This window comes from Aethalodelphis obliquidens, unplaced genomic scaffold, assembly GCF_003676395.1.
Source record: "Aethalodelphis obliquidens isolate GAN/ISIS:26980383/991018 unplaced genomic scaffold, ASM367639v1 scaffold54, whole genome shotgun sequence".
NCBI classification, from domain to species: Eukaryota; Metazoa; Chordata; class Mammalia; order Artiodactyla; family Delphinidae; genus Aethalodelphis; species Aethalodelphis obliquidens.
Window position 1 is genome coordinate 1,675,434 of NW_020837998.1, and position 25,835 is coordinate 1,701,268.

The window sequence follows — 25,835 nt, forward strand, 5'->3', positions numbered from 1 at the left end:
CTCTCACTGTTGTGGCCTCTCCCATTGCGGAGCACAGGCTCTGGATGCTCAGGCTCAGTGGCCATGGCTCACGGGTCCAGCCGCTCCACGGCATGTGGGATCTTCCCGGACCAGGTCATGAATCTGTGTCCCCTGCATCAGCAGACGGACTCCTAACCACTGCGCCACCAGGGAAGCCCCAGAAGATATTTTTGAATGTGAGTCTGCTGACAGAATTTTTTTCACATATCATATCCTTTACCCATTATACTACAAATTTAAATTTCTTTAAAGAGGAACAGGAAGTTAAAGGACACTTTCAGATCTATCTGAACACAAAATGCTTCTAGAATTTTATAGATTTACAATTTTTCTCTTATTGCATTACAACTGATTTTGAGGCAAAGTTTTAAATGACATACTTTTACTGAATCTTTCCAAAGCATCATTTTTTATAAAAATTCTTTGTGCCCACCTAGAGCAGTGGGATAGGGAGTGTGGGAGGGAGGGAGATGCAAGAGTGAAGAGATATGGGGACATAAGTATATGTATAACTGATTCACTTTGTTATAAAACAGAAACTAACACACCATTGTAAAGCAATTATACTCCAGTAAAGATGTTAAAAAAAAAAAGAACTTAAGATCTTAAAAGAAAAAAAAAAGTAATGTCATAAATGCTCAAATTAAACAAAATGGAAGTTTGAGACATATTGTCATCTATTATGTAATTATATTTGTAGCAAGTTGATATCAAAATATTTTATATACTATGATTATAAAATTTGGCAGTGCTAGATAAAAGAAAAATAATATATTCCTTTTCACATTCATATGTTTATTATTTTACATAAAAGTCAAATATGTACTTACATTAATACATACAAATGCTATAACAGGATTTGAGGAAAGATAGAATAAATTCTAGGTAAGCATATAACTCATCTGCTGGGAAAAGAAATGAATAAGCATATTATACAGAGTAGTCTGCTGCTCACGTCAATGTACAGTAATTATTGTTAGATTTTAAAGAAGGAAAGAAAAATATTGGTAAATACAGTAAGCTAGTTAAGTAGATACAGGTTAAGTGACTTTTATTATATACCTGTATGTTCCCAATTGGGACAAGAGAGGTGGTTATTACTCTGTACCTTATTTTTTTTATTTATTTGGTAATTTTTAAATTAGCAGATAAACAAAACAATACAAATATGCATAAAACTAAAGACAAAAGTCCACCCACTCCCCAATTGTGTTCATTTGAGTTTAACAGCTTAATATATCTCATTCTATATATATCCTTGTTCATACAAGCATTCATAAGCATATATACACATATATTATTTTATTTGTACTGAAATAGAAACTGTATCATGAACAGTACTCTGGGATGTTTTAAACTTAATTTATCATTTTTAAGTCGTCAGGACAGTAGAAAAACTAGGAACAGGGAACATTTTTTTACTAATTCACTTACATAATTTCCTTTAAAGAATGAGTCCACTATTAAAATCAAGAGGACTAGCAATGCTGAACTTAGATCATGTAATAGGAGAATTTATGGAGCTCTAATTATGTGGCATAATCTGTGTAAAAACTTTACATATATTACTACTTTATTACTCAAAACAATTTTGTGAGGAAGGTGTTATTAGGCCCTTTATAAATGAGAACATTTAGGCCAGAAGTGGTTAAATAATTTAACCAGGGTTACACACCTACTAAATATCAGAGTCATGGCTATAATCCATAGAGAAATGTCTGACTACAGTGTCCAAGTGATTAAACACTATACCTCAGTAACTTCATGTCTAATGGCATCAATAATACAATTTTTATTTATTGCATGTGTTTCTTAATTTGACAGAACTCTTTAGAAAATAATCTTGAAGATGTAAACCCTAAACAAAAATTTGTTTTAATGAATAAAAGGGAAAAAAAACCAAGTTTGATTTTGGTTTAATGAAAGTTTGTGATAGAAATCAACAACAGTTTCTATCATAAAAAGGTAATATGCAACTAAAATTGGGCTTTCTTCCATGAGGGAAGTTAGTAGGAATTAGAACTATTATGTAAATGTAGTTACTGTAAATCATATTTGCTTATTATTAAATGACATATACCGTGGAACCATTTGAAGTTGTAATTATAACTATTAAAACTGTGAGAAGTGATTCATCCCTAAATGTGTCATCCAAAAGAAGTTCATTATGTCAGTTGTTTGGTCGATATTTTAAGAGAAGGAGAAGGTCAATCTGTTGGTACAATCTATACTGGATTATTAAACCATCTCTATCTAGGGGTCTGGCTTTACTGGGCCAAGTCATATAAAATCATTTTGCTAAATCTTTTAATAATGTTTAATTTGTCCCAGATCAAATACATGGCCCTTACAGAGTATGAGCAGAAACATTTTCCTTGTTTATTTTGAAATTTGGTAACATACTACCTATCTTCCTCCTCTCAAATCCTAATGGAAAAACTGAGATTGATGTTATTCTTTCAGAAGGCCCCTTAAAAGTTAATTTTAAAAAAATCTGGGTCTTTTAAAAAAATTTTGGCAAGTATACATCTCATTAAATAAGAAAAGGTGACACTAACTATCAGATTTTTTTATAATGCTGTGTCTTGTACCTCAGTAATTTGCCAGTGCTTTAGTTCAAAAGTAGTTATCATATATTTCAATCAGAAAAGCTGTACAAATTATCATGCATATTATTACATTAAGTAATTTCCCTCATATTTTTCTAAATTTATGAGTGTTAAATGTGCCTGAATAGCTGCCAGTTTGAATTCTGAGGAGGAAAATATTTTAATGGATATCTAAGAGACAAGTATAAAAAGAGAGGTGAGTCAAAGAGAGGAAAATCATACCTCTAGCTAAAATCAACAGCTTGGATTACTCCAGAACTCACAGGTTGCAAATGAAAAAGTCTATAGGCCAGGCAGGAAAAGTCAAAGAGTCTGTAAGAGTTGAAATGCAATAGGGAGCTGTGTGCTCTGAGGGGAAGTGGAGAATTCATGTCTTTTTAATGGGGACATAGGCTTCTCACCTTGACCTGAGCTTTGCCATGAGGGAATGTTGCAAGAGTTGCCTAACCTGAAATTTTTTCATGAGAAGCCAAAAATCTAGATTTTTATGGGAAATTTCCTGATATTTATATATTGGTTACCAGTAAAATTAAGGAATAAAACAGGGTGGGCTAGAAATAAACACAATCATAGGATCAATTTGTACCATTTGTCTTAAATTTCTGACCTCTAGAGTAGAAACATGAAATTCCATGATTCTTCAATGAAATCAAGCAATGTAACCTTCTGCTTGCCTCTTGGAGTGCACTTAACAACTGCCCCTCACACAGATATTAAGGAACACCTCCCCAGAATTCATATGCCGCCCTTTTCCTATCCTCTAGGAGACAATGAGGATAGGTAGCCTCATTAACTCTGCTGTCAAACTCTGCAGTCTGATCACCCTTGCATTTGGGAAACAAAACTGGCAATTTGGCAATATATGCAGTCTTTAGCCCAGTGTTTGTCTCATTGTAGTTTTTCTCTAAATGTTAGTTTGATTTCCATTCTAGGTTGTGATGAAGTGTTAACTACCACACTCTATAAGACTGTTTATTACACAATGAAACCCATGTTAATTTATTTCTTCAGTTGGATAATTAACACTCTTTCATAAAGACAGTGACATAATCAATGATCAAAATGCACACCATCAGGCTCCTAGATTTGGAGTGTGTGTACAGTCATTCGACTTTGGGAAATGGGCTATACATTTGCTGAGCACTTTATCGCATTCTAGCTCTTTTACTATTTATATCCTACATATCTACAGGAGCAGAGAAAAAAAGGACAAAGTAGAAAGATGAAGGGTCATTGTTCTCTAGTATTGCCCTCTGATCTTCCACGCCACAGAAAGTGGAAGAGTTAAGAGTAGAAAGGCTTTGGTACCATTATCTAATGAAAAAGAAAAAAAAAAGGCCTAAGAGTTAAGGGATCCAAGTTCTAGTTAAATGGTGGGCCCTTAAACAAATAACTTGACTTTTACTTGACTTTCAGTTTCCTCACATACCAAAGCTGTGGGTTGGGGAGCTAGAAACAACCCTGGCCTTACCGATCTTGTGGGATTGTTGAGAGAGGAAAGTGTTTTAACAGACGGTATGCCTCTTCAGAAGTCATATATGTCATATTATAAAATCAGGAAACTATTATCATTATTTCTGGAATCTTGATCTCTTCCAAAGCCTCATCAAGCTCTCAATGGGACAGTGTCCTAGGCATATATGCCTGTTGCTTATTCAATAAAAACATATGGTATATTTGATTAAAACATATTTTCTTTGGGCATAGCTGTCTAACCCAGGGATTTTACAATCAGATATGATTTTTCCCTCTCTCCTGATCCAGGGGACATGGGGAAATATCTAAAGATATTTTTAATTGTCACAACTGGGTTGGGGTGTGCTACTAACATATAATGGATAGAGACCAAATTTGCTGCTAAACATTCTACAAGGTACAGGACAGTTCTTTACAACAAAGATTTATATGATTTAAAACTGTAAGTTTGGGAGAAGTCCTGTACAGGTACTTTTCCAAAGAAGACATACAGATGACCAACAGGCTTATGAAAAGATGCAACAGCATTAAATCATTAGAGAAGTGCAAATCAAATCTGCAATGAGCTATTACCTCACACCTGTCAGCATGCAGTCATCAAAAAGACAACAAATAACAAGTGTTGGTGAAGATGTTGAAAAAAGGGAACACCAGTACACTATTGATGGAAATGTAAACTGGTACAGCCACTATGGATAATAATATGTAAGCTTCTTAAAAAATTAAAAATAGAACTACCAAATGATCCAGCAATTCCACTACTGGATATATATCCGCAGAAAGTGAAAACAACTAATTTGAAAAGATATATGCATCCCAATGTTCATAGCAGTATTATTTACAATGCTGATATATATATATATATATATATATATATATATATATATATATTCCATTGAATATATATATATTCAATAGATTATTACTCAGCTATGAAATGAATGAAATTTTGCCATTTGCAACAGCATAGATGGACCTTGGAGGGTACTGTGCTTAGTGAAATAAGATAGAGAAATACAAATACTGTATGTTTTCACTTATATGTGGACTCTGAAAATAAAACAAATGAATGAATATAACAAAACAGACTCAAAGATACAGAAAACAAACTAGTGGTTACCAGGTGGGAGACAAGTGGAGGGAGGGGCAAAATAGGGGAAGGGGATTAAGAGGTACAAGCTACTATGTATAAAATAAATAAGATACAAGAATAGAATGTACAGCATACTTACTTTAGTGTATCATCTGATTTAGCTAGTTTATCCACCAGTGGAATATACCTGTCAAGGTACAATTTGTTGTGTGTTTTATTTGTTTTTGTTTTGAGGGGATAAATTTAGGTATTTGACAGAGGATTTTATAAGATAAAGGTTGTTGCTTCATTTAAAAATGATATGTTATTGATGGAAAAAAGACTTTCTGTAAACAGAATGAGTTTTCTCTGCAGTTTTGTTTGTTCACTTATATATTTTAAACCAAATGATTTTTTACACCCGAATCTCTCAAATACTATGGAGAAAGCAAAGTATTGTAAAGGACTGAACTACTTCTTTTCAGAACATAAGGGGATAATTTGACATATTAACTAGATACAGAAAGCATGACTGGAATTTTAAGAGGAAATTTTTATGGTCTGTCAAACTTGAAAATACGCAATATATTCAATGGTTATAATAAGTTGATAATATCAGATGAATAGTTCATTATACTGTCATTATCTTATCAAATTATTTAAAATACGAATTGATGCTGAATGCACATTAATAAATCATTATATTCATGTAAGCATAACTTTTAGATAGAAAACTTTGTAAAACAATATTTAATATGGATCTGAAGCAGGCTCCAATGGAAAGGCAAAGAGCTCAGCACAGTTTCAGTCAAGTTCAAATTATTTTTAAATACTTCATCATATTTTTAGTGATTATATATTTATAGTACTGGAAGGTTCACAAAATGAGAAAGCTGTCTATGCATTTTCTATTTTTTTATACAAAGGATCATCTCCTGATTTTGATTCTTATCAACTCATAGCCTTAACTTCATTGTTATGTAAGGTGATGGAAGAAATGATTTATTACATTCTGTCATTCTTTCTAGAGAAAAATAATCTTCTTCCTCAGTGTTAAAGTGGCTTTCAGGCAAATCAATCAACCATAGATCATGTCATAAGACTGTCTTCCGATGTTAATAAAGCATTCTGTAATAAGGAGTTTTTATGTGTTGTATTTATAGACAGTGAAAAAAGTATAACAGGCTGCTAAAAAAGAACTGCAGTACTTGTAATTTGTGATAATATAGTTTAAAATTCTTAGTTGTGGGATTTTCTTTGTAAATCATAAATATTTGAATATACCAATGTATGTCTTTCTCATAAATTTTAGAAAATGAGTAAAGAAGTTTTAGAAACATGTTTCATTAAAAGAAAACCCTTATTTTGGAAAATGTGGAGAAAAAATGGCTATGCTGTATTTAGGCATTTTCTGATGATAACACAATATCTTTATTTACATGCTTCTTTCTTGAATAGATTATACAAGGCATATTACTTTTAAGAAGAAAAATGGAAATTTTACAATAACAAATTAACCCCTCTTACTGTTTAACACATAAAAACATTTTCTCTTGTAATTTTACAGAACATGTGATGATAGAACTATGTAAAAATTTTGAGGTGAAAAAAGATCACAACATATCAATATCTAGAATAATACCAAACTTTGTTTCAAATGGAGACACCTTTTCTGGTTAGATATTCAATAAAGTGAGCAATTTAAATTATCTATGAATACTCTCAGGCCAACTATAATTCATTGCCTCCACATTACCAATTACAAGGAAAGAATGACATTTACTACAAAATTGAAATATTTAGAAGTATGACCGAATAATTACTTATCCTAGGGTCATCATATTCAGTTTGGTAATTGAACAATGCATGTCTTAAGTGAATAGAAATAGAAGCATCAAGAATATTTTAGAAAATATATAATATATTCACTTTTCTATTATCTAGAACTCTGGTAATAGTTACTTGATTATATGTGTCAAACACTTAATTCTGTGCTGGAATTTGATAGATTTATTTAACGCTATTCAATATTAGGTTATTTTGATAGTTCAAAAGTGGAAGATGAGCCATTGGGATCCCTGCTTCAAAAAATAATGAAAAGAGCTAATATGAAAAATATAATTTTATAAAAGTAGAAGACATTAGCAAAATCTTTTTTTAATAATTTACAGGCACATTATTTTTAACACAGTCATATCCATAAATGGCATAAAATATGAGATTTATAGTTTCTCTGTTTTTGTTGATATATATGGTTTCATTACTAAGGTAAGATGGAAAAATTCTGAAAATTATCTGACCACATCATTTAATAAATAAGAATTTAAATTACCAATAAGAGAAATGTACCTAATACTGACCCAAATATTTTTAAACCTCATTTACTTTATAAGCTTCAGTGCATATGGATAATTTGATGTTGTGCTTAATACTATTTATAGATATTTCTATAGTGTGTGGTTTATTTATATACAGTTCATCAAGTTATTTTTCATTTAACTTCTTCTTCCCTTTGAATACCACAAATAGCATTCTTGTCCTCAGAGAGTCATCCAACATGAGTTTGGGTTTTTAAAAAGTCAGTTACGTTGTTAGATTACTTATCAGGATATACTGGTGAATTATTTCATGTCCTTATTTCACTGAATTAGATTGCTAAAGTACAACCTTTACAATCTATCACATTTCAGATGTTTTAAGTGCCATTGATATCATCCTGGAAATTTCAATCACCACAGTGAGGATTAGCTTGCGGAATTATTGATGTCTATAATATGGTAATATGTCAAGGCAAAAATGTCATTTTTGTGTAGCTCTTAGTTTGTGTAGGTATTAAAGGAAATGAAATGGGAGATAAAGCAGTCAAAAAGGCTTTGTAAAATCATTCAGGTGTATCAAATATTTAATGATTTTAAAGGGAATATAATTTATAACAAAACAAAGAACAGATGCCAAATGATGAAAACTAAATAATGAGGGTTAAATAAGTTCACATACATACAAAATTTTACAAATTTATTATAATTGCCAACTTTATTTCTTAAAATATCAAGATATATTATTTTGTGGGGATCCAAATATTCCAAGTTATCTTTGAATTTTTATCAGTTGCTGCCTCGTAGTCACATTTTTTTTTCTAATTGTAACAACATGGACCTGTGATCAGACAGTATGATTTTCTGTTTCTAATAGTTGAAAATGTAATTATGATCTCATACTAGAATTTAATAAGTAGCTGCCATAAACAATAAAGGGATTATAAATGTAATTAATAAACGACATTACCTTCAAATAGCTCCCAGGATATTACTGACTTAGAAATGCTAATAATTTGAACAATGTCCACCTACTTACAAACTAAAAAAATAATTAAAATATAGCTCTTTTGTTTCCCTGAAATTCTAAAATTACTAGAATACAGTAAATTAAAAACAAAGTATATAACGTAGTTTCTTAAGGAATGATTTCCTTATTTTTAAAGTCAAGTAATTTAGGTTTTTCTAAGTAAAACAATGGATTTTGCTTCAATAGGATGTTTTGGCACCATGAATATACAGATTCTTAGTCATTTACCACACTTGTGTTTATGTTTCCTTAGTAACTTACACTGTATCGTCCTGTAATCAATAAGGATAATAAAATTTCCCTTAGCCTGATTCTCTTTTGAGGAGGGCAATCATGTTTGCGGGACCACTTATCAAATATTTCCCACTCTGCAGCCCAAGGTGAAAGTTTTCTAGGAAACGAAAGAGTGAGGCAAATTAGTGCTAAGATACAAGGGCTAGGGGAAAGGCAGAGAATCAAGAACATGATATTTTCTTAAAATAAAATATTTTCTTAAAATAAAAACAGTCTCATTTAAAAAGATTTCTTGGGTAGAGCTAGTAGCAAACATAATTGTGTTAATATCAAAAAAGTCAGTAATAATTTATTATATATATGTATATGCCCTCCTAAAGCAGGTTTATCTTTTATAACTTGCAACATGTTGCTAGTTCCCTCTTTTCAGTTGTACATTTTTTTTAATTCTTTAGAAGTATTTTTTTAACATCTTTATTGGTGTATAATTGCTTTACAATGGTGTGTTAGTTTCTGCTTTATAACAAAGTGAATCAGTTGTACATATACATATGTTCCCATATCTCTTCCCTCTTGCGTCTCCCTCCTTCCCTCCCTCCCTATCCCACCCCTCCAGGCGGTCACAAAGCACCGAGCTGATCTCCCTGTGCTATGCGGCTGCTTCCCACTAGCTATCTACCTTACGTTTGGTAGTGTATATATGTCCATGCCTCTCTCTCACTTTGTCACAGCTCACCCTTCCCCCTCCCCATATCCTCAAGTCCGTTCTCCAGTAACTCTGTGTTTTTATTCCTGTCTTACCCCTAGGTACTTCCTGACATTTTTTTTTTCTTAAATTCCATGTATATGTGTTAGCATACGGTATTTTCTTTCTCTTTCTGACTTAGTTCACTCTGTATGAGAGACTCTAGGTCCATCCACCTCATTACAAATAGCTCAATTTCGTTTCTTTTTATGGCTGAGTAACGCTCCATTGTATATATTGCCACAACTTCTTTATCCATTCAACTGATGAAGGACACTTAGGTTGTTTCCATCTCCTGGCTATTGTAAATAGAGCTGCAATGAATATTTTGGTACATGACTCTTTTTGAATTATGGTTTTCTCAGGGTATATGCCCATTCTGACTGGTGTGAGATGATATCTCATTGTAGTTTTGATTTGCATTTCTCTAATGACTAACGATGTTGAGCATTCTTTCATGTGTTTGTTGGCAGTCTACATATCTCCTTTGGGGAAATGTCTATTTAGGTCTTCTGCCCATTTTTGGATTGGGTTGTTTTTTTTTTTTTGTTATTGAGCTGCATGAGCTGCTTGTAAATTTTGGAAATTAATCCTTTGTCAGTTACTTCATTTGCAAATATTTTCTCCCATTCTGAGGGTTGTCTTGTACATTTGTTTTTAATCCTTGAAATTTAAAATTCCACAAACTAATTTTCCCTCAAACTGCTTCTATTTATTATCAACAACAAACTCTGATACTTTCCCTTCACTCAGAACCTACTACTACTACTGCTACTACTATTACCACTTCCCTTTCCCTCCAATCTCCATCGTCATTTATTCACTTATATCTATCAATCTATCAATCCAGGGTTTGTATTTACACCCCACTGAAATTCTTTGTAGTGCCTTCTTGGAACTTTATAGCAAAAATTATAAAAAACACTAACTAGTATTAATTGAGCATTTATCACATGTTAAAAATTGTACTAAATGTTGTCATGTATACTGTGATTACCTCCATTTTACAGTTGAAGAAATTGAGGAATGAGGATGTTAACTTTCTGATTTATAAATGGAGTCAAATCTGTAGCCCAGTAAGTTTAACAATTGTACTAAACTGCCTCTGAAGTAGTAGACACATCCCTTCTTCCAATAGGCATTAATTGGGTAGTATACTATTGGGTCTTGGAGTTAGAGGAAACAAGAATATAGGCCTATTATCTTACAGGAAAGGTATGAATGCAATAGCAAAACTACCATCCCAATCCCTCAACTTGTTAGACGGCAATATTTAAAACATATAGATAAAGTTCTAACTTGTCAGTTTACCATATTTCAGTATTCTTCAGTGAAGCATTTTTTTCTAATAGCTTTTTTTCTATGAATTCTTACTTACATTAGGCCCACTTCTGTGACTTTCTTTACAAGAAAGCACCTGGAAAAATGGGGTGGGGGATGCTTACATTACTTTATGGCAATGGAGTTGTGTATGTAAGTGAGGATACTGCATCCCTGATGAAGCCATAGCTATTGAGCAGCTGATTCAGCATAATCCCTGGATCATTTTCCCAGTGCCACTCTCATTCCTAGTACAAGGCATCTTCATCCTGACACAGGCCTCGATTGTTACTCTACTTGTCCTTTCCACACATATCTATTTCTCACTAGAGATTGGGAACTTCTGCATGCTATCTGAAGGCCTTGTTGCATCAGAAGCACTGCATCAGGTTCATTTATTTACCCATGTCAAAATTGTGTTATCACTACAGCTACAACCACCACCACCATTATCACCCACCATATCAGTGGTCTCTTTTCAGATTTCCAAATAAACAGTGAATCACAAACCCTGCTAAAAGCTGGAAAATAATGGATCTCATATGTCAATACCCAATTATCTTCTGAATGTATGTGCATTTCTACAGTTACTTGGGCTAGAGGTTCCTTTTCTTTTCATCTTTTGGCAGACATTCCCTCAGTCGTTTTCTTCTCTTTTGAGAGGTAACTTCTATATTGCTCCTTTCCCTGGAAAAAAATAGCAAATTTTGTACAGTGACATAAAACACAATCGGGGAATTATTTTTTTAAAGTATTTTATGTGATTATTCTAAAAACAACTACATCAACTACTTATTTCTGTCAGTTATCATAAGAATTTTTGCAGTATTATTAAAAACTTCCCTAACATTTAACAACTGACTAATGTTCAATCAGTTGATTTAACTCAAGCTGAGTATACCTATTCACTTAAACTTATTTAAAATTTCAAATCTCACTTTTCCTTAGAAAAAATATTGCAGTGGAGTTTGTTCACTTGTTTATTTATTTTGGTTTTTTATTCAAATATTTTTTCTGCTAATCTGTTAAGATTATTTCCATAACATATATTGCCTCCAGAAGTCAAATTAAAGGACCAAAGAATATGAACATTCTTTTAAAAGTCTTATGCTTTAAAATGAGTATTTACAGAATAATAAAATACAGAAAAGCACAAAAAAATTAAAAATCAACCTAGATCAAATCAATCCTGTGTTTTTTTGTAATTTATAACTTTCTACATTTGAAGATAATTACTTGTAATATCAGATATATACTTATTTTATTATATTAAACCCCTCTTCACCTACCATTGATATTTGGGTAGTATACTGCCAGTCTTTACACACAAACACACACATAAACACACACAGAGGGAAGAAAAAAAAAAAGCTCCTTGTAAACTGATTTCCAGTAAGATTCCACTGATTTTTACTTACCTTGGCAATTTGTGAGGGCACCCCTACTTACTAAGCACCCCTGTCATTGTGTTTTCTCACTTAATAAACTCTGTCAATTGACATATTTTTTAAATGGCCTGAAATTGCTTATAAAATATAGTTATTTGATTCCTAGTGAGGTTAAACTTTTTTTCCAAATTTTATTTACATTTGAATTTTCCACTTTAGAGAAGAGTACAATTTAATCTTTTTCCATTATTTCTTTTTTAAAAACAACTTTATTGGAGTATAATTGCTTTACAATGGTGTTAGTTTTTTCTTTATAACAAAAGCAATCAGCTATAAATACACATATATCCCCTCCCTCTTGCGTATCCCTCCCCCATCCCTATCCCACCCCTCTAGGTGGTCACAAAGAGCCAAGCTGATCCACTTGTGCTACACAGCCACTTCCCACTAGCTATTTTACATTTGATAGTGCACATACATCAATGCCACTCTCTCACTTTGTCCAAGGTTACCCTTCCTCCTCCCCATATTCTCAAGTCCATTCTCCACGTCTGTGTATTTATTCCTGTACTGCCTCTCAGTTCTTCAGAACCTTTTTTTTTTTTTTTAGATTCCATATATATGTGTTAGCATACGGTATTTGTTTTTCTCTTTCTGAATTCCTTCACTCTGTATGACAGATTCTAAGTCCAACCACCTCACTACAAATAACTCAATTTTGTTTCCTTTTATGGCTGAGTAATATTTCACTGTATATATATGCCACATCTTCTTTATCCATTCATCTGTGGATGGGCACTAAGGTTGCTTCCATGTCCTGGCTATTGAAAATAGTGCCACAATGAACACTGTGGTACATGACACTTTTTGAACTATGATATTCTCAGGGTATATGCCCAGTAGTGGGATGGCTGGGTCGTATGGTATTCTAGTTTTAGTGTTTTAAGGAACTGCCATAATGTACTCTGTAGTGGCTGTATCAATTAACATTCCCACAAACAGTGCAGGAGGCTTCCCTTTTCTCCACACCCTATCCAGCATTTATTGTTTGTAGTGTTTTTAATGATGGCCATTCTGACTGGTATGAGGTGATACCTCATTGTAGTTTTGATTTACATTTCTCTAGTGATTAGTGATATTGAGCATGCTTTCATATGTTTGTTGGCAATCTGTATATCTTCTCTGGAGAAATGTCTTTTTAGGTCTTCTACTCATTTTTGGATTGGGTTGTTTGATTTTTGATATTGAGCTGCATAAGCTGCTTGTATATTTTGGAGACTAATCATTTGTCAGTTGCTTCATTTGCAAATATTTTCTCCCATTCTGAGGGTTGTCTTTTGGTCTTGTTTATGGTTTCCTTTGCTGTGCAAAACATTTCAAGTTTCATTAGGCCCCATTTGTTAATTTTTGTTTTTATTTCTATTTCTCTAGGAGGTGGGTCAAAAAACGATCTTGCTGTGATTTATGTCATGTAGTGTTCTGCCTATGTTTTCTTCTAAGAGTGTTAAGAGTGTCTGGCCTTACATTTAGGTCTTTAATCCATTCTGAGTTTACTTTTGTGTATGATGTTAGGGAGGGTTCTAATTTCATTCTTTTACAGGTAGCTGTCCAGTTTTCCCAGCACCACTTATTGAAGAGGCTGTCTTTTCTCCATTGTACATTCTTGTCTGCCTTATCAAAGATAAAGTGACCATATGTGTGTGGGTTTATCTCTGGGCTTTCTATCCTGCTCCACTGATCTATATTTCTGTTTTTGTACGAGTACCAAACTGTCTTGATTATTGTAGATTTGTAGTATAGTCTGAAGTCCGGGAGCCCAATTCCTCCAGCTCTGTTTTTCTTTCTCAAGATTGCTTTGGCTATTTGGGGTCTTTTGTGTTTCCATACAAATTATAAACTTTTTCATTCTAGTTCTGTGAAAAATGCATTTGGCAGTCTGATAGGGATTGGATTGAATCTCTAGATTGCTTTGGGTACTATAGTCATATTCACAGTGTTGATTTTTCCAATCCAAGAACATGCTATGTCACACCATCTGCTTGCATCATTTTAATTTCCTTCAGCAGTGTCTTATATTTTTCTGCATACAGTCTTTTGTCTCCATAGGTAGGTTTATTCTTAGGTATTTTATTCTTTATTTTGCAGTGGTAAATGGGAGTGATTCCTGAATTTCTCTTTCAGATTTCTCATCATTATTGTATAGGAATGCAAGAGAATGCTGTGCATTAATTTTGTATCTTGTTACTTTATGAAATTCATTGATTAGGTCTAGCAGTTGTCTGGTAGTTTCTGTAGGATTCTCCATGTATAGTATCATGTCATCTTAAAACAGTGACAATTTTACTTCCTCTTTTCCAATTTGGATTCCTTTTATTTCTTTTCCGTCTCTGAATACCGTGGGTAAAACTTTCAAAACTATGTTGAATAATAGTGTTGAGAGTTGGCAGAGAGTTGGCAAACTTGTCTTGTTCCTTCTCTTAGTGGAAATGGTTTCAGTTTTTCACCATTGAGAATGATGTTGGCTATGACTTTAAATAAATACACCCATATATATGACCTTTATTATGTTCAGGTAAGTTCCCACTGTGCCTACTTTCTGGAGGGTTTTTTATTATAAATGCATGTTGAATTTTGTTGAAAGATTTTTCTGAATCTATTGAGATGATCATATTTCTTTTTTAGGTTTCACTTTCTTATTTCGTTCTTTTTTTAAAACATCTTTATTGGAGTATAATTGCTTTACAGTGGTATGTTAGTTTCTGCTTTATAACAAAGTGAATCAGTTATATATATACATATGTTCCCATATCTCTTCCCTCTTGCGTCTCCCTCCTTCCCACTCTCCCTATCCCACCCCTCTAGGTAGTCACAAAGCACCGAGCTGATCACCCTGTTCTCTGCAGCTGCTTCCCACTAGGTATCTATTTTATGTTAGGTAGTGTACATATGTCCATGCCACTCTCTCACTTTGTCACGGCTTACCCTTCCCCCCCCCATATCCTCAAGTCCATTCCCTAATATATCTGAGTCTTTATTCCCACCTTGCCTCTAGGTTCTTCATGACGTTTTTTTCTTAGATTCCATATATATATATATTAGCATACAGTATTTCTTTTTCTCTTTCTGGCTTACTTCACTCTGTATGACAGACTCTAGGTCCATCCACCTCACTACAAATAACTCAATTTCATTCCTTTTTATAGCTGAGTCATATTCCACTGTATATATGTGCCACATCTTCTTTATCCATTCATCTGCTGATGGACACTTAGGTTGCTTCCATGTCCTGACTATTGTAAATAGAGATGCAATGAACATATTGGTACATGACTCTTTTTGAAATTATGGTTTTCTCAGGGTATATGCCCAATAGTGTGATTTCTGGGTCTTATGGTAGTTCTATTTTTAGTTTTTTAAGAAACCTCCATTCTGTTCTCCATAGTGGCTGTATCAATTTGCATTCCCACCAACAGTGCAAGAGTGTTCCCTTTTCTCCACACCCTCTCCAGCATTTATTGCTTGTAGATTTTTTGATGATGGCCATTCTGACTGGTATGAGATTATATCTCATTGTAGTTTTAATTTGTATTTCTCTAATGATTAATGCTGTTGAGCATTCTTTCATGTGTTTGTTGGCAATCTGTATATCTTCTTTGGAGAAAGATCATATGTTTTTTCTCCTTCAGCTTGTTAATATGTTGTCTCACATTGCTTGTTTTGCATATATTAAAGAATCCTTGCATTCCTGGGGTAAACCCCAATTGATCACGCTGTATGATTTTTTTAATGTGCTGTTGGATTCTGTTTGGTAGTATTTTATTGTGGATTTTTGCATCTATGTTCATCAGTGATATTGCCCTGTATTTTTCTGTCTTTGTAACATCTTTGTCTGGTTTTGGTATCAGGGTGATGGTGGCCTCATGGAATGAATTTGGGAGGGTTCCTCCCTCTGTTATATTTTGGAAGAGTTTGAGAAGGATAGGTGTTAGACCTTCTCTAAATGTTTGATAGATATCTCCTGTGAAGGCATCTTGTCCTTGTCTTTTGTTTGTTGGAAGATTTTTTTTATCACAGTTTCAATTTCAGTGCTTGTGATTGGTCTGGTTATATTTTCTATTTCTTCCTGGTTCAGTCTTGGAGGTTGTGCTTTTTCTAAGAATTTGTCTGTTTCTTCCAGGGTGTCCATGTTATTGGCATATATTTGCTTGTAGTAATCTCTCATGATCCTTTGTATTTCTTCAGTGTCATTTGTTACTTCTCATTTTTCATTTCTAATTCTGTTGATTTGAGTCTTTTCCATTCTTTTATTTATGAGTCTGGTTAATGGTTTATCAATTTTGTTTATCTCCTCAAAGAACTAGCTTTTAATTTTATTGATCTTTGCTATTGTTTCCTTCATTTCTTTTTCATTTATTTCTGATCTAAATTTTATGACTTCTTACCTTCTACTAACTTTTGGTTTTCTTTTTCTTCTTTCTCTAATTGCTTTATGTGAAACGTTATGTTGTTTATTTGAGATTTTTCTTATTTATTGAGGTAGGATTGTTTTGCTCTAAACTTCACTCTTAGAACTGCTTTTGCTTCATCCCATAGGTTTTGGGTTATCGTGTTTTCATTGTCATTTGTTTGTAAGTATTTTTTGTTTCCTGTTTGATTTATTCAATGATATCTTGGTTATTTAGTAGAGTATCATTTAGCTTCCATATGCTTGTATTCTTTACAGTTTTTTCCCCTGCCAATGATATCTAGTCTCAGAGCATTGTGGTTTGAAAATATACTTGATACAATTTCAATATTCTTAAATTTACCAATGCTTGATTTTGGCCCAAGATATGATCTATCCTGGAGAAGGTTCCACGAGCACTTGAGAAGAAAGTGTATTCTATATTTTTGGGGTGGAATGTCCTATAAATATCAGTAAGTCAATCATGTTTAATGTGTCATTTAAAGCCTGTGTTTCCTTATTTATTTTCATTTTGGATGATCTGTCCATTGGCAAAAGTGGGTTGTTGTTGTCCCCTACTATTATTGTGTTACTGGCTATTTCCCCTTTTATGGTTTTTAGCATTTGCCTTATGTATTGAAGGCTCTTATGTTGGGTGCATAAATATTTACAATAGCTATATCTTCTTCTTGGATTGAACCTTGATCATTCTGTAGTGTCTTTCTTTGCCTCTTGTAAAAGTCTTTATTTTAAAGTCATTTTGTCTGATATGAGAATTGCTACTCCAGCTTCCTTTTGATTTTCATTTACATGGAATATCATTTTCCATCCCCTCACTTTCAGTCTGTATGTTTCCCTAGGTCTGAAGTTGGTCTCTTGTAGACAACATATATATGGGTCTTGTTCTGTATCCATTCAGTCAGTCTATGTCTTTTGGTTTGAGCATTTTATCCATTTCATTTAAGGTGATTATTGATATGTATACTCCTATTACCATTTTCTTCATAGTTTTGTGTTTGTTATTGTAGATCTTTTCCTTCTCTTGTGTTTCCTGCCTAGAGAAGTTCCTTTAGCATTTGTTGTGAAGCTATTTCAGTGGTGCTGATTTCCCTTAGCTTTTGCTTGTCTGTAAAGGTTTTAATTTCTCCGTCAAATCTGAATGAGATCCTTGCTGGGTAGAGTAATCTTGGTTGTATGTTTTCCCCTTTCTTCACTTTAAATACATCCTGTCCCTCCCTTCTGGCTTGCACAGTTTCTGATGAACAATCAGCTGTTAAACTTATGGCAGCTCCCTTGTATGCTATTTGTTGCTTTTCCCTTGCTGCTTTTAATATTTTTTCTTTGTATTTAATTTTTGACAGTTTGATTAATATGTGTCTTGGCATGTTTTCCTTGGATTTTACCTGTATGGGACTCTCTGTGCTTCCTGGACTTGACTGACTCTTTCCTTTCGCATACTAAGGAAGTTTTCAACTATAATCTCTGAAAATATTTTCTCAGACCATTTCTTTTTCTCTTCTTCTTCTCAGACCCTTATAATTCAAATGTCTTTTCTTTTAATGATGTCCCAGACATCTTTGAGACTGCCCTCAATTCTTTTCATTCTTTTTTCCTTATTCTGCTCTGTGGTAGTTTTTTTTTTTTCTCACTATTTTATCATTCAGGTCACTTATCTGTTCTTCTGCCTCTGTTATTCTGCTATTGATTCCATCTAGAGTATTTTTAATTTCATTTATTGTGTTTGCATGATTTTTTGTTTGCTCTTTAGTTCTTCTAGGTCCTTGTTCAATGTTTCTTATATTTTCTCCATTCTGTTTCCAAGATTTTGGATCATCTTTACTAGTATTACTCTGAATTCTTTTCAGGTAGCCTGCCTATTTCCTCTTCATTATTTTGGTCTGGGGAGTTTTTACTTTGCTCCTTCTTCTGCTGTGTATTTCTCTGTTTTCTCATTTTTGCTTAAGTTACTGTGTTTGGGGTCTCCTTTCCACAAGCTGCAGGTTCGTAGTTCCCATTGTTTTTCGTGTCTTCCCCCGAGTGCGTAAGTATTGTTCAGTGGATCATGTAGGCTTCCTGGTGGAGGGGATTGGTGCCTGTGTTCTGGTGAATGAGGCTGGATCTTTTCATCAGGGGCATATCCAATGGTGTGCTGTGGTGTGTCAGTGAACTCATTGTGATTTTATGCAGCCTCTCTGCTAATGGGTGGGTTTGTGGTCCTGTCTCACTAGTTTTTTTGGCATGGGCATCCAGCAATGGAACTTACTTGTCATTGCGTGGAGCTGGGTCTTAGCATTAAGATGGAAATCTCTGGGAAAGCTCTCCCCAATTGATTTTACGTTGGGCCTGTAGGTGTCTCATGGTCCAATGTCCTGAACTCGGCTGTCACACCTCAGAGGTTCAGGCCTGACACACAGACAGAGCACTAAGACCCTGTCAGCCACACATCTCAGAAGAAAAGGGAGAAAAAATACAAAGAAATAAAATAAAATAAAATAAATTTATTAAAATAAAGAAGAAAAAATATTATTAAAATAAAAAATGTAAAAGTAATAAAAAAAGAAAGCAACAAAACCTATGAAAAAATCCACTAATGATAACAAGCACTAAAAACTATACCAAGATAAACATAAAAATCAGAATCTTGTCAGTCTTTTACAGCAAACCGCAAGTCTACAGTTGCTCCCAAAGTCCACCACCTCAATTTTTGGTATGATTCATTGTCTATTCAGGTATTCCACAGAAGCAGGGTGCATCAAGTTAATTGTGGAGTATTGATCCACCACTCCTGAGGCTGCACAGAGAAATTACCCTTTCTCTTCTTTGTTTGCACAGCTCCTGGGGTTCACCTTTGTATTTGGCCCCACCTCTGCATTTAGGTCACAATCTGGCGTCTGTTCTTCACTCAGACAAGATAGGGTTAAAGGAGTAGCTGATTAGGGGGCTCTGGTTAACTCAGGTCGGGGGAGAGAGGGTACAATATGCGGGGTGAGCCTGTGGCAGTAGAGACCGGAGTGACATTGCAACAGCCTGAGGTGTGCAATGTGTTCTTCCAGGGAAGTTGTCCCTGAATCACAGGACCCTGGCAGTGGCAGGCTGCACATGCTCCCAGGTGGGGTGGTGTGGATAGTGACCTGGGCTTGCACATAGGATTCTTGATGGATGCAATAGCAGCCTTAGCATTTCTTGCCCAACTCTGGGGTCCATGCTAATAGCCACAGCTCAGGCCCCTCTCTGAAGCTCGTTTAAGCGGTGTTCTGAATCTCCTCTCCTTGTGCATCCTGAAACAATGGTCTTTTCACTCTTAGGCAGATCCAGACATTTTCCTGGACTCCCTTCCAGTTAGCTGAGGCTCACTAGCCCCCTTCAGGCTGTGTTCATGCTACCAACCCCAGTCCTCTCCCTGAGATCTGAACTCCAAAGGCCAAGACTCAGCTCCCATCCCCCACTCACACCGGCGGGTGAGCAGACAAGCCTCTCAGGCTGGTGAGTACTGGTTGGCACTGATTCTCTGTGCAGGAATTTCTCCACTTTGCCCTCTGTACACATGTTGCTGCACTCTCCTCCATGGCTCTGAAGCTTCCCCCCCCAGGCCCCCTTTCCATCTGTGAAGGGTTTTCCTAGTGTGTGTAAACTTTTCCTCCTTCACAGTGCCCTCCCAGAAGTGCAGGTCCTGTCGCTATTCTTTTGCCTTTGTTTTGTCTGTTTCCTTTTGCTCTACCCATGTATGTGGGGAGTACTTGCCTTTTGGGAAGTTGGAGGTCTTTTGCCGCGTTCAGTAGGTGTTCTGTAGGAGTTGTTCCACATGTAGATTATTTTTGATGTATTTGTGGGGAGGAAGCTTATCTCCACATCTTACTCCTCTGTGATCTTGAAGGTCCTCTCCATTATTTCTTGAATTCTTATTGGTTTTCATTTCTATTTATGTGATCTCTCTGTATACAAAACAGGAATAATTTGATAATCATGTTACAATATTTTTACGGTTTGTTGAAACATTTTAATTTTATGACATTTTATTATATGAAGACAATTTTATTGTGTTTTTATTTTTTAAATTGTGTTCCTGTTAGGAAATTGAGGAAATGAGACATTTATGTGGAATAAATTAAAGTCTTCCATAATTTCACCAACCAGGCTCGATTACTATAAATATATTTTTTCTAGTCATATATATATATATATATATATATATATCCCTCTTCTAATTTTTAAAACAAAATTAAGATTGAAGTGTAGATTTATGCTTACATTTTGATTCATTCATTTGGAAAATATTTATTAGCATTTATCATATGCCTGACTCTGTGCTGGTTGTTGAGGAATTTAATGAAAGTGTGAACAAAGTAAATTAACTAGAGTCACTGGACTATATTTATTGGGGTAGTGAAACAAATAATGAGGTAATTTCAATTTAGTGTACTTTTGAAAAAAATTTTCTCTTTTCCCTAGTATCCTACTCTGTGAATGAATCTTGATATTTTTAAATTGGGAATTTATATGAGCATTTATAAGATTCTTAATGTATGCAGTAAAACAGCCTTGTAGAAAGTCAGGATTATTTAATAATTTCATGAATAGTGTTTTAAAATGACTTGGTAAATTTGAGCATTATACTTTTTAAGAAAACTCACTAATTTGGTGGAAAATATCTTCTCATAGGTATTTTGATTTTCATTTTTCACTACTGGCATTAAACACTTTTTCACATGCTTATGGCCATCTGATTTTTCTCAGTGGTATTCCTTTTCATGCCCTTTACTTATTTTTCTATTAGTATATTTCTCTCTTGTATATTATCTTGCTAAAACACTCTTTATATTAATTCTATCAAATTTTTCTTTTTCCTTAATATGTCTCCAATTTTTTTCATTTTTCATTTCTTTTTGATATTGTTCATGAGCTTGTTTCGTTCTTATGGACTTTCAGAATATTTAAATTTTTATGAAGTCAGATCGATAAATCTTTTACGCCTTATATTTTATTTAGTAAAATCCTTCCAAAACCTCAAATCATATAAATATTCACCCATGTTTTCTTCCAAAACATTTTATTTTCTCTTAGAAAATTTAATACTTTAACTCATTAAAAATTTGTTTGGGTTGTTAAGTGATGCAAAAAAGTAGCCCTCCTGCCCACCAACCCTCAATACTATCACTACCCTGGGAATCAGTCAATCACACCAACATTTCCATAATGATTTAAAATGACATTGGCATCGTATGCTAAGTGCTTATTTGTTCTTCAGTATGTAGTTGAGTTTCATATTTCACTATGCACAATAGAGTGGTTCAGAGGGCAGACTTTGGAGTCATACAGACCATCATTTACTAGTTTTGAGCCTTTTAGAAAGTTACATTTTGTGCCTCAATATCCCCATTTATAAAATTGGGATAATAATTGTGTCTACTTAGGATTAAGAAAGGATTAAATGAGATAATATGTGTAAAGTGGTTTAAATTAAGAAATACGTGGGAACTATTAAAAGCAGTGTTTGATATAGAATGAATAATCAATGAACTCTAGTAATCACTGTATCTGTTTGTCTATTCCTATGCCAAAACATAGGTTAATTTTTAATAATTTTAAAACACATTTTAATAAGTGGTGTGGTATTCTCTCCTTATTGTTCTTTTTCAAAATATTTTTTGCTATGTTTGCCCATTTATTCTGCTTGATGAACTTTGAATGTGTTCTAGTTTTTCTTTTAATAGTCCTAATATGGTGCTCATTGAAAAACATTTATTATATATTTTTCATCTTTTTTTTTTTTTTTTTTTTGCAGTACGTGGGCCTCTCACTGTTGTGGCCTCTCCCATTGCAGAGCACAGGCTCCAGACGCGCAGGCTCAGAGGCCATGGCTCACGGGTCCAGTCACTCCACAGCATGTGGGATCTTCCCGGACCGGGGCACAAACCCTTGTCCCCTGCATCAGCAGGCGGACTCCCAACCACTTCGCCACCAGGGAAGCCATCATCTTTTTAATTTTCAAGCAGTAAATGTATTTCAATAAATCTTCATTGTTTCTTCATAGAAGGCCTATACATTTCATCTTACAGTTATGTCACTGTGCTGTGTTTTTAATTGAATTCATTAGTGGAATCTTTTTTTAAATTTTATATGAGTATAGTTGATTAACAATGTTGTATTAGTTTCAGGTGTACAGAAAAGTGATTCAATTATACATATACATTTGTCTATTCTTTTTCAAATTATTTTCCCAGTTAGGTTATTACAGAATATTGAACAGAGTTCCTGTGCTATTAACTAGGTCCTTGTCGGTTATCTATTTTAAGTGTAGTAGTGTGTACATGTCAGTCCCAAACTCCCAATCTATCTTTCCCCCCCACTTTCCCCCCTGGTAACCATAAGTTCAGTCTCTAAGTCTGTGAATCTGTTTCTGTTTTGGAAACAAGTTCATTTGTATCATTTGTTTTTTAGATTCCACATATAAGCAATATCATATGATATTTGTCTTTCTCTGACTTACTTCACTTAGTATGATAATCTCCAAGTCCATCCATGTTGCTGCAAATGGCATTATTTCATTCCTTTTAATGGCTGAGTAATATCCCATTGTATATATGTACCACATCTTCTTTATCATTAATCTATCAATGGACATTTAGGTTGCTTCCAGGTCTTGGCTATTTTTAAAATGTAGTTTCTGTTTCACTACTTGAATCAGAAAATGAAGAACCAATTCCTGGCTCTTCCACTTTCCAGCAGTATAAACTTGCTCAAATTATTTGATCTCTCTGTGATTTTTTTTCTTATTGTGAAATAGCAGCTATATCAGACCCTATCCAATAGGATTGTTATGAGGATGATTATGTGAATTTCTTCAAATTATTGTACTTATATTTTAGTTGATCCTCTGGAAATTTCCCTGTACTAATCATATTGTCTGTCACAAATTTGTTCCTCATTTCCCATTCTTGCGTATCCTATTTCTTGTTTTATTGAAGGATAGTTGATTTACAATATTATATTAGTTTCAGGTGTACAGCACAATGATTCAGTATTTTTTACAGATTATACACCATTGAAAGTTATTGCAAGATAATGGAAATGCAAGATAATTCCCTGTGCAATACAATATATCCTTGCTGCTTATCTATTTTATACATAGTAGTTTGTATCTCTTAATCCTATATCTCTAACTTGCTCCTCCTCACTTCTCTCTCCCGTTTGGGAACTACTAGTTTGTTTTGTATGTCACTGTGTCTGTTTTGCTATATATATTCATTTGTATTTTTTTTAATGTTTTTAACGTCTTTATTGGACTATAATTGCTTTACAATGGTGTGTTAGTTTCTGCTTTATAACAGAGTGAATCAGTTATACATATACATAAGTTCCAATATCTCTTCTTTCTTCTGTCTCAGAACCTCCCACCCACCCTATCACACCCCTCTAGATGGTCACAAACCACTGAGGTGGCCTCCTTGTGCTATGTGGCTGCTTCACACTAGCTATCTAATTTACGTTTCGTAGTGTATATATGTCCATGCCACTCTCTCATTTGGTCAGAGTTTACCCTTCCTCCTCCCCATATCCTCAAGTCCATTCTCTAGTAGGTCTGTGTCTTTATTCCCATCTTACCCCTACGTTCTTCATTACCTTTTTTTTTTTCTTAGAATCCATATATCTGTGTTAGCATACTGTATTTGTTTTTCTCTTTCTGACTTACTTCACTCTGTATGACACACTTTAGGTCCATCCACCTCACTACAAATAACTCAATTAGCTTTTAATTTTATTGATCTTTGCTATTGTTTCCTTCATTTCTTCTTCATTTATTTCTGATATGATCCTTATGATTTATTTCCTTCTGCTAACTTTGGGTTCTTCTTTCTCTATTTGCTTTAGGTGCAACTTTAGGTTGTTTATTTGAGATGTTTCCTGTTTCTTAAGGTAGGATTGTATTGCTATAAACTTCCCTCTTAGAACGCTTTTGCTGCATCCCATAAGTTTTGGGTCATCGTGTCTCCATTGTCATTTGTTTTTAGGAATTTTTTGATTTACTCTTTGATTTCTTCAGTGATCACTCGTTATTAAGTAGTGTATTGTTTAGCCTGCAAGTGTTTCTTTTCTTGTAATTGATATTTAGTCTCATAACATTGTGGTCAGAAAAGTTACTTGATATAATTTCAGTTTTCTTAAATTTACCAAGGCTTGATATGTGATCCAAGATATGATCTTTCCTGGAGAATGTTCCACGAGCACTTGAGGAGAATGTGTATTCTGTTATTTTTGGATGGAATGTCTGATAATTATCAGTTAATTCCATCTTGTTTAATGTATCCTTAAAGCTTGTGTTTCCTTATTTATTTTCACTTTGGATGATCTGTCCATTGGTGAAACTGGGGTGTTAAAGTCCCCTACTATGATTATGTTACTGTTGATTTTCCCTTTAATGGCTGTTAGTATTTGCCTTATGTATTGAGGTGCTCCTATGTTGGGTGCATAAATATTTACAATTTTTATATCTTCTTCTTGGATCTATCCCTTGATCATTATGTTGTGTCCTTCTTTTTCTCTCATAATAGTCTTTATTTTAAAGTCTATTTCGTCTGATATGAGAATTGCTACTCCACCTTTCTTTTGATTTCCATTTAATATCTTTTTCCATCCCCTCACTTTCATTCTGTATGTGTCCCTAGTTGTGAGATGTGTCTCTTGTAGACAGCATGTATATGGGTCTTGTTTTTGTATCCATTCAGCCAGTCTGTGTCTTTTGGTGGGAGCACTTAATCCATTTACATTTAAGGTAATTATTGATATGTATGTTCCTATTCCCATTTTCTTAATTATTTTGGGTTTGTTATTGTAGGTCTCCTTCTCATGTGTTTACTGCCTAGAGAATTTCCTTTCACATTTGTTGTAAAGCTGGTTTGGTGGTGCTGAACTCTCTCAGCTTTTGCTTGTCTGTAATGTTTTTTATTTCTCCATCATATCTGAATGAGATCCTTGCTGGGTAGAGTAATCTTGGTTGCAGATTTTTCTCCTTCATCATTGAAAATATGTCCTTCCACTCCCTTCTGGCTTGCAGAGTTTCTGCTGAAAGATCAGCTGTTAACCTTATGGGGATTCCCTTTTGTGTTATTTGTTGTTTTTCCCTTGCTGCTTTTAATATGCTTTCTTTGTATTTAATTTTTGACAGTTTGATTAATATTTGTCT